The sequence below is a fragment of the Urtica dioica genome, chromosome 3 (genome assembly GCF_054948205.1).
Source record: "Urtica dioica subsp. dioica isolate 48M chromosome 3, U.dioica_male_clone48M_v1_H2, whole genome shotgun sequence".
In the NCBI taxonomy this organism is placed as follows: Eukaryota; Viridiplantae; Streptophyta; class Magnoliopsida; order Rosales; family Urticaceae; genus Urtica; species Urtica dioica.
Window position 1 is genome coordinate 26,743,579 of NC_142758.1, and position 13,476 is coordinate 26,757,054.

At 41.4% G+C, this 13,476-nt stretch overlaps 1 pseudogene; it reads right to left on the reverse strand.

The window, feature by feature from the left end:
* Positions 1-316: 316 nt before the first annotated feature.
* Positions 317-13,476, reverse strand: part of LOC149402525 (uncharacterized) — a 42,764-nt pseudogene continuing 29,604 nt past the window's right edge.

Consider the following 13,476-nt stretch of genomic DNA (forward strand, 5'->3'; position numbering starts at 1 on the left):
CCCAGACTGAGTCGTGACCAGCTGTGGTTTTTGGAAAACCTAACATGAAATCCATCGTTATCTGCTCCCACTTCCACTATGGAATCTCAAGTGGTTGCAACATTCCAGTTCACTTCTGATGCTCTGCCTTAACTTGTTGACAAGTTAGGCACTTTTGGACGAACTCAGCTACGTCTTTCTTCATTCCTGGCCACCAAAACACCTTTCTGAAGTCTTGATCCATCTTTGTCACACCTGGATGTACCAAGTATAGTGTCCCGTGAGCTTCGTCCATCAGCTGCTTCCTGACTTCCTCATTGGATGGCACACAAACTCTTCAGATGGACTTTAGAACTTCGTTGTCATCCAACTTGAAGTCACCATCTTTACCGTTTTGAGCCATAAACATCTTCCCAAGAAGATATTCGTCTGCGTACTGACCATCTTTGATCTGCTCAAGCAGTATTGGACGTACGCTAAGAGTGGCTAACCTGCTCGTGATTAGCTAAAGCTCTAGCTTCTGCACATCATATTTCAGATGGAGAGACGTTTCTACCAGACTCGTTAAGGACGATACAGACTTGAGACTGAGAGCATCTGCTACCTCATTGGCCTTACCAGGGTGATAATGCAAATCGAAGTCGTAGTCGTTCAAGAGTTTCATCCAACATCCTTGACGCATATTCCACTCCTTCTGAGTGAAGAGATACTTTAACGTTTTGCAGTCCGTATAGATGTCACAATGGACTTCGTACAGGTAGTGTCGCCATATCTTGAGTGCAAACACTACTGCAGCAAGCTCTAGATCATGCGTAGGATACCGAGTCTCGTAATCCTTCAGCTGTCTCGAGGCATAAGCAATGATTTTCCCATATTTCATCAAAACAGCGCCCAAACCTTGCTTAGATGTATCGCGGTATATGGCGGATCCATCAACTCCTTGTGGAATGGTGAGCAATGGCACGTGTGTCAGCCTGTTCTTCAGCTCTTGAAAGCTCTTTTCACACGTCTCGGTCCAAAGGAACTTCTGTCCATTACGAGTTAGTTGAGTCAGAGGCATGGCCAACTTAGAGAATCCTTCCACAAACTTCCTATAGTAGCCAGCAAGACCCAAGAAACTCTTTAATTCAGTGACCGTCTTTCACTGACTCTACTGCCTTACGGCTTCTATTGTCAATCGTGCCCACAAGAAGAGTTGTAATCTTCATATTGTACATTTGATGTAATAAAGTCTCATGAAGACTCTTTCTTGTAATTGCTTATTCATTAATAAAAAGTTGAAACGTTCATTCAATCTTCCTTGTTTGAAGCTTTATGATAAAACCTTAGTCTTTAGTCCATAAACAAACTAAATAACTTACGAAGAGACAAATGTAGATTTTCATTAACAAACTCTTCGTAGTTTGCTTAAAACGATATATTCGCAATCTAAGGGTCAAAGGACTATTGACCTCAGTATGATTGTTAGAAGAATCTATGATGTCTGGTTATGAGGCATTGAGAGTTGGAGACTCTATAGTTCTTCTAGGTATCTTCCGAAGGTACTGAATTGACCAGTGCACTTCTAGAGACAAGATAAGAACAGACCATTTAACCTCTTATGTCTCGAAGTCACTACGTATGAATTGCATCGTGCTTACCTTAATCCTGAAATGAGACACGTCATTTCACACCTTAGTATTCTCATTTGAGAAAGTCAGAGTTCGGACTCACTATGTGATTCCGAACATGGCCTATTGGTGAAGTACTGAGTTGTGAGAATGTCATGAGTAACTTTGTGAAGTTCTCATAGATATGGAATTCATGTACAAGATTGCTGAAATGCAATATATATCACCTCATGCTTTGTTCCTTGGAGTGTGAATAAATGAACTGGCCAGTGTCTAAATTGAGTCTTGACTCTTTTGGATGAAACATTGTGACTTGTTAGCTCCTCGTCAATACATTGTTTCTAACTTATTCACAAGCGACAAAAGAGTTGAGGAAATAACAACTAGAAGGGTAAAATGGTAATTTTGTAAATCCCGACTAGCTGATGATATTCATGAAGGGTAAACACTGATAATATTCTATGGATCCACTCATTACAATTAGGTTGAATTCTTGAGTAGAAAATAAATTCATTTGAACCGAGAGATTTTCAGTGTCAACTCTTTAGTGGAGTCAGTTGACATTAAGCTAAACTTGGAAAAGGTTTGTGAACTTTTGAGTCCAAGTATTTTAGCTCAAGCTTTGTGCATTTGGATCCATGAGGTCACTATCATGAATCACATCGATTAGGAATAGTTAAACTGGAAGCTAAGTCAAAACAAAAACAAAAATTGTCAAAAGGGTATTTTTGTCTTTTGAGTCATAGGATGAAATGAATGTCAATAAATTTTTTGACAAGGTCATTTGATGACTTGATATTACTCGGCCAAGATTAGTTCAATTGGGCCTTGTGAATTAATTTCATTTCATAAGAATTTTATTGAAAATTCTTAATGGGCCTTTTTCATGTTGTCATGAACAAAAGAAGAAGCTTCTAGAAGCTCCTTCTAGAATGATGTTGGGCGCCTATAATACCCAAAGAAAGAGAGAATATTTTGTGCATAAATGTATCATGATACTTCCCAAAAGAAAAAGAGGAAACAAATTTCCCATACATGCATAGGGAATTTCGGCCACATGGGTCAAGGGAGAAGCAAACAAAAGAGGAAACAAATCCAAGGACTTACTTGGTAAGTCGTGGCCGTGCACCTCTATGAAGGAAAAGGGAAATTGGCTCATGAATATGTGATATTCTATAGAAGAGGAAACTACCTTATTGAAGGTGAGACCTCTCCTATAAAAAGGAGCCTCATTCCTCTCATTTCATTCATTCGACATAAGTTAGAGATTGAGAGCCTCTCTCTCTCTAGACCTTGTGTGATACGAACCTCGGCCGACTAAGCTCCGAGACCCGATACCCCAATAGCACAGCGACGGATCGTCTACGTTTTAGGAACGAAGGTGGATCGAATGACGCCACGGACGGATGCGAATGGCCGTCTGATGAGTCGGGCTCGAACTCCTACACGCACCGCTTTGTAAGAGACTCGAATAGTTCTAAACGAACCAAAGAGAGAATGAAATCCTCACAGGAAGTGTTTAACTCGAAATTCAAATTGTGTGTTTTTCCATTCAGCCTAAAGGCTTAATTTATAGAGTTTACATAGGTCAAATTCGTAGCTCCATGGGCCCCATAACCTAATCAGCCCATTTAGCCTTATTTAAGCAATAATAAACATAAAAACAAAGGACCAGCCCAATACAAACCATACGGGCTTTTAAATAACATGTCTTGGCCCAAATATCATAAACTGAAAATAGAAAAATAGTAATAGTCCGACTAATTCAATTCAGCCCAAATAACGTTCTTCATTGGTGTTTCTTGGCTTCCTTGAATTCTCTCCTTTGCGAGCTCGTCCCCTTCCTCATCTTGGAGCTTGATGATCAGATTGTTAAGCTCCTCCTTGAATCTCCTCGCTCGAGCTCTCGTCACGGGTCCTTCCGGCACTTGGTATTTTGCTTGCGGCTCCTTTTGGGGCATGTCCTCATCATTCCCCTCGTCTTGAAAAGGATTTGCCCTCAAATCATGATCTGCATCAAAAGGAGATAAGTCAGTCACATTGAATGTAGCGCTAACATTATACTCACCTGGAAGATCCAATTTGTAGGCATTATCGTTGATCCTGCGAATAACTTGGAATGGTCCATCGCCACGCGGCTGTAGTTTGGACTTGCGTTGCTCCGGAAAACGCTCCTTGCGCATATGTAACCAGACCCAATCACCTGGTTCAAAAATCACTCTCTTGCGGCCCTTGTTGGCTTGCTGCGCATACTGCTCCGTTCTTCGCTCAATGTTGAGTCGTGCCCTCTCGTGAAGCTGCTTAACAAGCTTTGCTTTCTGTTCACCATCTAAATTCACATGCTCAGAGATAGGAATAGGAGATAAATCCAACGGCGTTAGTGGGTTAAAACCATAGACAATCTCAAACGGTGAGAACTTAGTAGATGAATGAATAGCGCGGTTATAAGCAAACTCAACATGTGGTAAACAATCTTCCCAAGTATTGATATTCTTCTTAATTATTGCCCTCAACAAAGTCGACAAGGTCCTATTAACTACTTCGGTCTGACCATCAGTTTGGGGGTGACAAGTAGTCGAAAACAACAACCTAGTACCCAACTTAGCCCATAAGGTCTTCCAAAAGTAACTTAAGAACTTGGTATCCCTATCCGAGACAATCGTCCTAGGCATGCCATGCAACCTAACAATCTCTCGAAAGAACAGATCAGCAACATTAGAAGCATCATCGGTTTTGTGACATGGGATAAAATGTGCCATCTTGGAAAACCTATCAACCACTACAAAAACAGAATCACGACCTCACTTAGTCCTAGGCAAGCCTAACACAAAATCCATAGATATATCTACCCAAGGTGAGCTAGGAATAGGCAAAGGTGTATACATACCGTGTGATTGAACTTTCGACTTAGCTTTCCTACATGTGATACAATTACCACAGATCCTCTCAACATCACGCTTCATGCGAGGCCAATAAAAGTGCTCTTGGATCACTCCTAGAGTTTTTGCTATCCCAAAATGTCCCATAAGGCCCCCACCATGAGCTTCCCTAACTAACAACTCCCGAAGAGAACAACTAGGCACACAAAGTCTACCAAGCCTGAACAAAAACCCATCATGCCTAAAGTAATCTCCCGACGCCATCTTCTCACACTTCGTAAATATCTCACTAAACTCTCGGTCTTCTGGATACAACTCTTTGACATGTTCAAAACCAAGCAGTTTAGCATCTAAAGTGGAAAGTAAAACATACCTTCGAGAAAGGGCATCGGCTACCACATTCTCCTTACCTTGTTTGTACTTGATGACATATGGAAACGGCTCGATGAACTCCATCCATTGCGCATGCCGTTTGTTGAGCTTTTGTTGTCCCTTTAAGTACTTCAGTGACTCATGGTCGGTGTGGACCACGAACTCTCTTGGCAAAAGGTAGTGCTGCCAAGTCTCTAAAGCTCGAATCAATGCGTACATCTCCTTGTCGTAAGTGGGGTAGTTAAGGGTGGCCCCACTCAGTTTTTCGCTGAAATACGCAATCGGCCGTCGGTCTTGCATGAGAACTGCTCCGATTCCCACGCCGGACGCATCACACTCCACCTCGAATGGTTTATCGAAGTTAGGTAATGCGAGACAAGGAGGGTTGACTAATTTCTCTTTGATTGCGGTGAACGCCTCCTCTTGTGCTTGCCCCCATGCGAACGCCACATGTTTCTTCATCACCTCCGTGAGCGGGGCAGCGATCGTGCTAAAATCTCTGACAAAGCGCCTATAGAAGCTCGCTAAGCCATGAAAACTCCGTACTTGAGCTGCATTTGTCGGTGTCGGCCACTCCTGAATAGCCTTCACTTTTTCCTCATCTACCTGCACTCCTTTTGAACTTACAACAAAACCCAAGAAAACAACGTGATTGGTGCAAAAGGTGCACTTGTCAAGGTTAGCAAATAACTGTTCACGTTTGAGTACAATAAAAACCTCACGCAAGTGTAAGACATGATCATCCAAGGTCTTGCTATAAATCAAAATATCATCAAAGTATACCACCACAAATTTACCAATGAATGAACGCAAAACATGATTCATAAGTCGCATAAATGTGCTAGGTGCATTAGTCAAACCAAAAGGCATCACTAACCATTCATACAACCCAAGTTTAGTTTTAAAAGCGGTTTTCCATTCATCCCCCTCTTTCATTCTAATCTGGTGGTACCCACTCTTTAAATCAATTTTAGAGAAAACACACGCACCATGTAATTCATCTAGCATATCATCCAATCTAGGAATGGGAAATCGATACCTGACCGTGATGTTGTTGATGGCTCGGCAATCCACACACATCCTCTGAGACCCATCCTTCTTTGGAACCAATAGAACTGGTACGGCGCAAGGGCTCATGCTCTCTTTAATGTACCCCTTTGACAAAAGTTCCTCGACTTGCCGTTGCAACTCCTTCGTTTCCTCAGGGTTGGTTCGGTAGGCCGGTCTGTTTGGAAGCGAGGCCCTGGGTACAAGGTCAATCTGGTGCTCAATTCCCCGAATCGGTGGTAGTCCTGTTGGCATGTCTCGAACAACAACGTCCTTGAACTCCTGCAAAAGAGAAACAATGGCAGTAGGTAGAACCTCGCCAAGTTGGTTAGTGAATAAGGCAGCCTCCTTGTACACAAGTAAAATCATCGGCTGTTTGGCAAAGAAGGCTTTCCTCACATCACTCTTTCCCGCAAAGAAGTTGTTTTGTTTTCTCTCACCGATTTTGTTTTTCATGACCCCATCCTTTCTTTCACTCCCCACTTCTCTCTCGGGTTTTCTCTCTGGGACTCTCTCTTTTTTTCTCTCTGTTTTTACCTCATCCCTTGGTTCTTTTCCCTTCTCTAGGGCCCTAAACCTTTCCCTCTCTTGTTGCATCCTCAGTTGATCTTCATGAACTTGCTTTGGAGTCAGGGGGGCGAGGGTGATGGTACGATTCTTGTGCCTGAGGGAGTACTTGTTGGTGTAGCCGTCACGAGTCACCCTCCGATCGAATTGCCACGGCCGCCCCAAAAGTATATGCCCCGCGTCCATTGGTGCCACGTCACAGAGCACCGAGTCCTCATAGCTGCCAATCCAGAAACTGATAAGGACTTGTTTGTAGACACGTACCTCTTCACCATCATTAAACCATTGAAGCTTGTAAGGACGAGGGTGGTTTGTCGTGGGAAGTCCAAGTTTCTTCACTACAGCAACGCTGGCTATGTTCGTACAACTCCCTCCATCTACGATAACGCTGAACACCTTCTCACCAATATGGCACCTGGTGTGAAAGACGTTTTCACGCTGCTCCTCATCATCTCGTACGACCTGTGCGTTCATAGTTCGTCGAGAGACCAACACGAGCTCTGCTGGTGCCTCAATTTCCTCGTCTGACTCTTCTCCAGTACACTCTTGATCTTCCTCTTCATCGTCGGTAACCATCTCTCCGGTCGGAAGAATCGTCATGCTCCTCTTATTCGGGCATTGATTTGCGAAGTGACCAACTCCCTGGCATTTGAAGCACTTGATATCACGATTTCGCTGAAATGACATCTCCGGTTTCTTTTGAGCACTGGAACTAAGACTAGATGTGGTTGGGGCCGTGGAAGTGCTTGGCTTGGCTACGTCCCCTCGTGGTTTGAGACTGCTCTTTTCATCTCGGTTGAAGGTCTTCTTCCATGCAGGTTGGTCTGAGAATCGGTTTCCCCGCATGCTACCCCTCGTCTTGAGCTGCTTCTCAATCTTGACGGCCAAGTGAACCAAATCCTCCATCTCGACATGATGCTGCAACTCCACCTTGTCCGCTATGTCAGGGTTCAGCCCGTTGATAAACCTGGCCATGGTAGACTCGCGATCTTCCTCGATGTTTGCCCGGATCATGGCAACCTCCATTTCCCGGTAGTACTCCTCAACACTGTGAGTGCCTTGCCGTAGGCGCTGAAGCTTCTGGTAGAGCTCTCGGTAATAGTGGCGAGGCACGAATCTCTTCGTCATGATGGCCTTCATCTCATCCCAAGTCTCTATCGGCTCCTCTCCATCCCGTTGCCTACTCGTCACCAGCTGATCCCACCAAACAATAGCATAATCAGTGAATTCAGCGGCAGCAAGTATTACCTTCTTGCGTTCGGTGTAGTTGTAGCAATTGAACACAAACTGGGCTTTGGTCTCCCATTCAAAGTAGGCGTCCGGGTCACTTTTCCCTTGGAATGTTGGAATCTTCTGCTTGATGCCACCAATCCCTCCGTCTTCTCTGTCCCTTCCTCCTTGTCTTCTTTCGAACCTTCTCTCGTTTCGTCCTCCTCTCCTATAGTCCTCCTCTTCAAAATCATTCTCCATCTCATCTTTTGTCTCCTCCCTAGGCTGTCTTCGTCTTCCTCTGTTGGGAGCTTGTTGGCCTTCTTCCACTCTCTCAACACGTTCTCGTAGTGGCTCCAACTCTTCCCTCATCATCCTCCGCATTTCTCCTATCATGGCTTGCATCATCAGCCTCCGGTCTGGAAGTCCCTCATCTGCGTCGCCGTTGTCAGACATGGTTGCTGCAAGATATTGTTAGTAACAAAAGAAAACCTCACCAAACTCTCCCTCACGTGTTTACACTCTAATAATATCACTCAGCGCTCGTGTTTGATAATGGCGATAGTTATACTCTCTCTGCCTTTTACCACTCACTCAAACTCTCTATAGGCTCGTACCGAACTACTCAGAGACCAAGAAGGTGATGAAAGGAATTCGAAAACGATACACCAAAACGACACAAACGACACCCAAACGACACGAACAATAAAACGACACCCCAAATGACACGAACACGAAAGACAACACCACGGAAAGTTATGATCAGGTCTTATATAAGTCCCAAAAAAATAATTCTCCCAAAGTGCGACAAACGGCCCAAAATGACAAATGGCGACAAAAAAAAATTTCGATAGGATGTAGGATACCTAAAAACGCTCCAAAACACACCAGGAATTTTTTATTTTTTTTTTTATTTTTTTTTTCAGATCCTCTTTCTTTCTTTTTTTTTCTTTTTTTTTTTTTTTGATATCCGGGAGGTAATGCTAATTCGAAATTAAATGTGAAAAGTCGAAATTAATTGTGAACATACACAAACAGGAAACGAATGAAAGGGAAACTAAATGGGAAAAGATTATGGAAATAAAAGAAACTAAAAGAGATCCTGAATTAAGTGAAACTGAAATGTCGAAATTGATTGTGAACAAAAATCCGGAATCAATGAGATACTAGGAATGAATGAAACCTGATTTCAGGATAATAAGAATGAATGCCGAATAAATGAAACCCGATTTCAGGATACTAGGAATCAAGGAGATTTCCGAAATTAAGTGATAAAATCCGGAAATGAATTTTCTTTGACTTCCTAAGATAGACTGTGATAATTATAATTGATCTCCACTGAATTCGAATTGATCTCCACGAATTTCCTTTTCTTTTTTCTTTTTTCTTTTTTTTTTCTCGGATCTTTTCTTTTCTTTTCTTTCTTCTTTTTTTTTTTTTTTTTTTTTTGATGCTCAAGAACACAGACCTAGCACGAAAAGAACACAGACCTAATACGAAGAAAACAACACACACTCAACACAACAAATACGTACGTACGGGATGAACACAACACAAATGGAGAAAAGAAAAAACAAGGACAGACTCAACAGAACGTTTTAGGGTGATTCAACACAGACTCAACACAACAATTACGTACGTAGTGAATGAAAGCAACACAAACGGAGAAAAAAACAAAGAAAACGAAACAAAGGATAAGCAGGCCTAAAAGTAGAGACTAGCTCTGATACCACTTGATACGAACCTCGGCCGACTAAGCTCCGAGACCCGATACCCCAATAGCACAGCGACGGATCGTCTACGTTTTAGGAACGAAGGTGGATCGAATGACGCCACGGACGGATGCGAATGGCCGTCTGATGAGTCGGGCTCGAACTCCTACACGCACCGCTTTGTAAGAGACTCGAATAGTTCTAAACGAACCAAAGAGAGAATGAAATCCTCACAGGAAGTGTTTAACTCGAAATTCAAATTGTGTGTTTTTCCATTCAGCCTAAAGGCTTAATTTATAGAGTTTACATAGGTCAAATTCGTAGCTCCATGGGCCCCATAACCTAATCAGCCCATTTAGCCTTATTTAAGCAATAATAAACATAAAAACAAAGGACCAGCCCAATACAAACCATACGGGCTTTTAAATAACATGTCTTGGCCCAAATATCATAAACTGAAAATAGAAAAATAGTAATAGTCCGACTAATTCAATTCAGCCCAAATAACGTTCTTCATTGGTGTTTCTTGGCTTCCTTGAATTCTCTCCTTTGCGAGCTCGTCCCCTTCCTCATCTTGGAGCTTGATGATCAGATTGTTAAGCTCCTCCTTGAATCTCCTCGCTCGAGCTCTCGTCACGGGTCCTTCCGGCACTTGGTATTTTGCTTGCGGCTCCTTTTGGGGCATGTCCTCATCATTGTGGCCGCCCCTCTCCTCTCTCTCTCTAGTCAGTTTCGTTTTATAGTTTTTGCACCTAGTTCCTCATTTGACCTAGAGTTTAGCTCTGCGACTCCAAGACTCGTTCTTAAGTCGTAGTGTTTAAAAGTGCCCACACACTAATTCCTTTTATTTCGAGTGATTTAGTGATAGAAACTTTTGTGGTTGTTCGAGTCGCCGAGGAAAGAAAGAGAGATGTGCTGCGAGGGAGACGAGTGTTGCAACTTTCCAAAAGCTCAAAGTTCAAGCTTCAAGAAAGGTTAGTAAACTTCTTAGCTCATAATAGTTTTTATTTACATGTGCTTGCTCTTTGTCTAGGTTAGTAAAAACCGTTTTACTTGAAAAATAAAATTTTTAAAATTCCGCCGCTTAACGAAGCGTTAAACTTTTTCTTAAACCCTAGATCGATTCCAACAAATGGTATCAGAGCTATGGTCAAAGATATGCATGTACATGTATTTAAAAATATGAGCTTGAAAATCGTTTTCGAAAGTTTACTAATTTTGTGACAAGTTAGAATTGTTTTCTTAGATTTTTTTTAATTTATTGCTCTTGCCTTTAAATTAAAAATCAGTTCTAAAAGTTTTTAATTTTTTATATTGAAAAACGTGTTTTAAAGGTTTGAGAAATTTCGAGTAAATTTTGTGACTAGTTTTCTTGTCTTACTAGTTTCTTTTATTTACTTGAATCGTTTTATGCATGTTGTTATTTCTTTTATACCATGTTATTACCTTGCTAATAAAACACAAATAAAAGCTTTAACAACCTCCTAAAACGTTCCGTTACACTCGATTCTTTTTCGCACCTAAAAAGGACCAAGCTTTAATTCTTTCTTTTTCTTCGAGCTGGAGTAAAACCCGCAGTAAAAGTGGCATAACTCTCTGGTCAGAAATCGAAATTTAATTATTCTTGAATCACATTATAGCTCTTTCTTTCCTCTGTCTAATGCCACCAGTTTCAGATCAAAAGGACATCGGAGCCGCCAGTTATGGCGATTTTACTCCGTGGTGTGCGGCTGTTCCGAAAGTCCAGTTTTTTAGAATTCCAGATTTTCAGCCCCACTACCATGAGTTATAGAACTCTAATGAGAAAAATTTCTTGAGCAAAAATGTTTTTCATAAGATTATAAACATGATGTGTAAGATTAAAATGTTTTGATTTTTTAAAGTTTAATTGAAATTTAATTTTTACAAAACTAGTTTGAATTATGAAAAACCGTTTTCGCTTTCAAACTTGAAAAATATTTTGTCATCCAAATCAAACAAATTTTCAAAATGTTTTCAAAACTATATCTATATCACATATTTTCAAAATCTATATGCTCTTGAAAATTTGAGTTGGAGGTCTCCTTGTAGACAAGCCGAAAAATAAAAAGATGTGTAATCTCAAACTTTCAAGTGTTCGAGTGAGTTGAAGTTCACACTTCCCTCATGCACTTTCCCGAAATAGAAAATAGGAAAAGATAGAGTATGTTCCTTGTGCCTTTATGCACTAACACTGCTCTGAACATGATGATCTAGGATTCTCTTCTAGTTGTCCGCTATGTCGCTCTCTAACTAGGAAATCCGTTTCCGAACTTACAAGAGTCGATGAACCAACTCCAAAAACTAAGTGGGAGGGTTATATTTGTTGTTTGTAACCCACGATCCCCAACACTAATGAAAGAAGCAATTAACGTGGGACTAAGAGCCGCTCTTGCGACCCTCTCTTAAATGGGAGTACTCCAAGGCATTTTTGCTTCGATCATTGCTCAATGAGCTACGTCCGAGAGTGAGACGATGATGACAAGGCCTCCCCTTGGGGGATTGTTTTTCAAAGTTGACCTCTTGGACTAAGTGGTTGGTTGCACACTTAGACTCAATCCCTAGTAATCCTCCCTCGAGGCCCTGCGAAAGGATGTGAGTTATCAAACAAATTTAAAAGGTGGCTGGTCAAAATTGGTGTATTGATATCTTGGCTAAGCATTAATGATGTGTCATTTACTTATAAATGGAGATTTTTTGCGGCGTTCCCTCGAAGGAGTAAATTATCATTTAGTTTATAACACCTTTGGATTTTATCAAGTCTTAAATAAAACTTAAATCCTAAACCAAAGACTAAATCATAAACTTGTTTCAACTTAATTAAGCAACATGTCTCGCAAACTTCCCTCAATCATCCTTTCCTCGAACAAACTCGAAAACAAAGACTATATAGATTCGAAACATAACCTCGACATAATAGTTAACAAGCACAAATGGGTACTCACCACCCCGTGTCTTCCTCTGACGAATGATGATTCAACTAAAGAGGACAAAGACGCCTTGGCGGCCTGGCTTCGATCCGATGAGATTGTTAGGTGCTATATCTTAGCATCTATGAACAATATGCTGAAAAAGCAACATCGTGACATCGAGACTGTCGCCGACATGCTCAACAATCTCCTTGAGATGTTTGTAGGGCAAAGGCATCAGGCAAGGCAACAAGCAGTCCGATAGTTTATGAACTGTCATATGAAGGATAGGACTCCTGTTAGAAACTTTATGATACTGATCATTAGTTTTCTGAATAAAATGGAAATCCTAGGATCTGAGACTGATGGGAAGAATGTCATAGATATGATCTTAGAAACTCTCCCCGCATCTCTTGATACCTCCAAGATGAACTACTCCATAAACAAGCTAGAATACACTGTTACCAAGCTTATGAAGGAACTTCACACTGCTGTCGGTCTCACTAAGAGAAAGAGGAATCAAAGGAGAGGCACATGCTACTGAGCACAAAGCCTCCGCCTCTGGAACTGAGAAGAGACCTCACAAGGCCAATAAAAAGAACTGTCATGCCTATCTCAAAGCAAAGGAACATAGTATTGTACTAGTTACCGAAGCATGCTTAGTAGCTGATAATGTATCAATGTGGATTCTTGACTCCGCTGCTACTAACCATATTTGTTGTTCCTTGAATGGTTTCAAGAAAACCAAGAGCTTAGAAGAAGGCGAGTTCTGTTTCAAATGGAATGATGGGAGCCTGGAGTCTGCGAAGGCTGTGGGATCCGTGATGCTGTCTTTTGAAGACCGCACTTTAAACTTGAATAATGTTTATTTTGTTCCTACCTTTGGGAAGAACTTAATATCCGTTGCTCGTCTTCTTGAGCAAGATTATTGTTTAAAGTTCATTAAGAATGGACTTCGTATTTCGTTTCCTGATAATTCTTTTGTCACTGATGCATGTATAAAGAATGGTCTTTTTTTTATATTTATCCCACTCAACCTTCTATTTTAGACACCGAAATAGATAATGATCTAATTAGGGAGCCAAAGAGGATCAAACTTTGTGAATCCTCCGATCTAACAAAATCAACACACCTATGGCACTTAAGACCTGGTCACATCAGTCTAGATAGGATT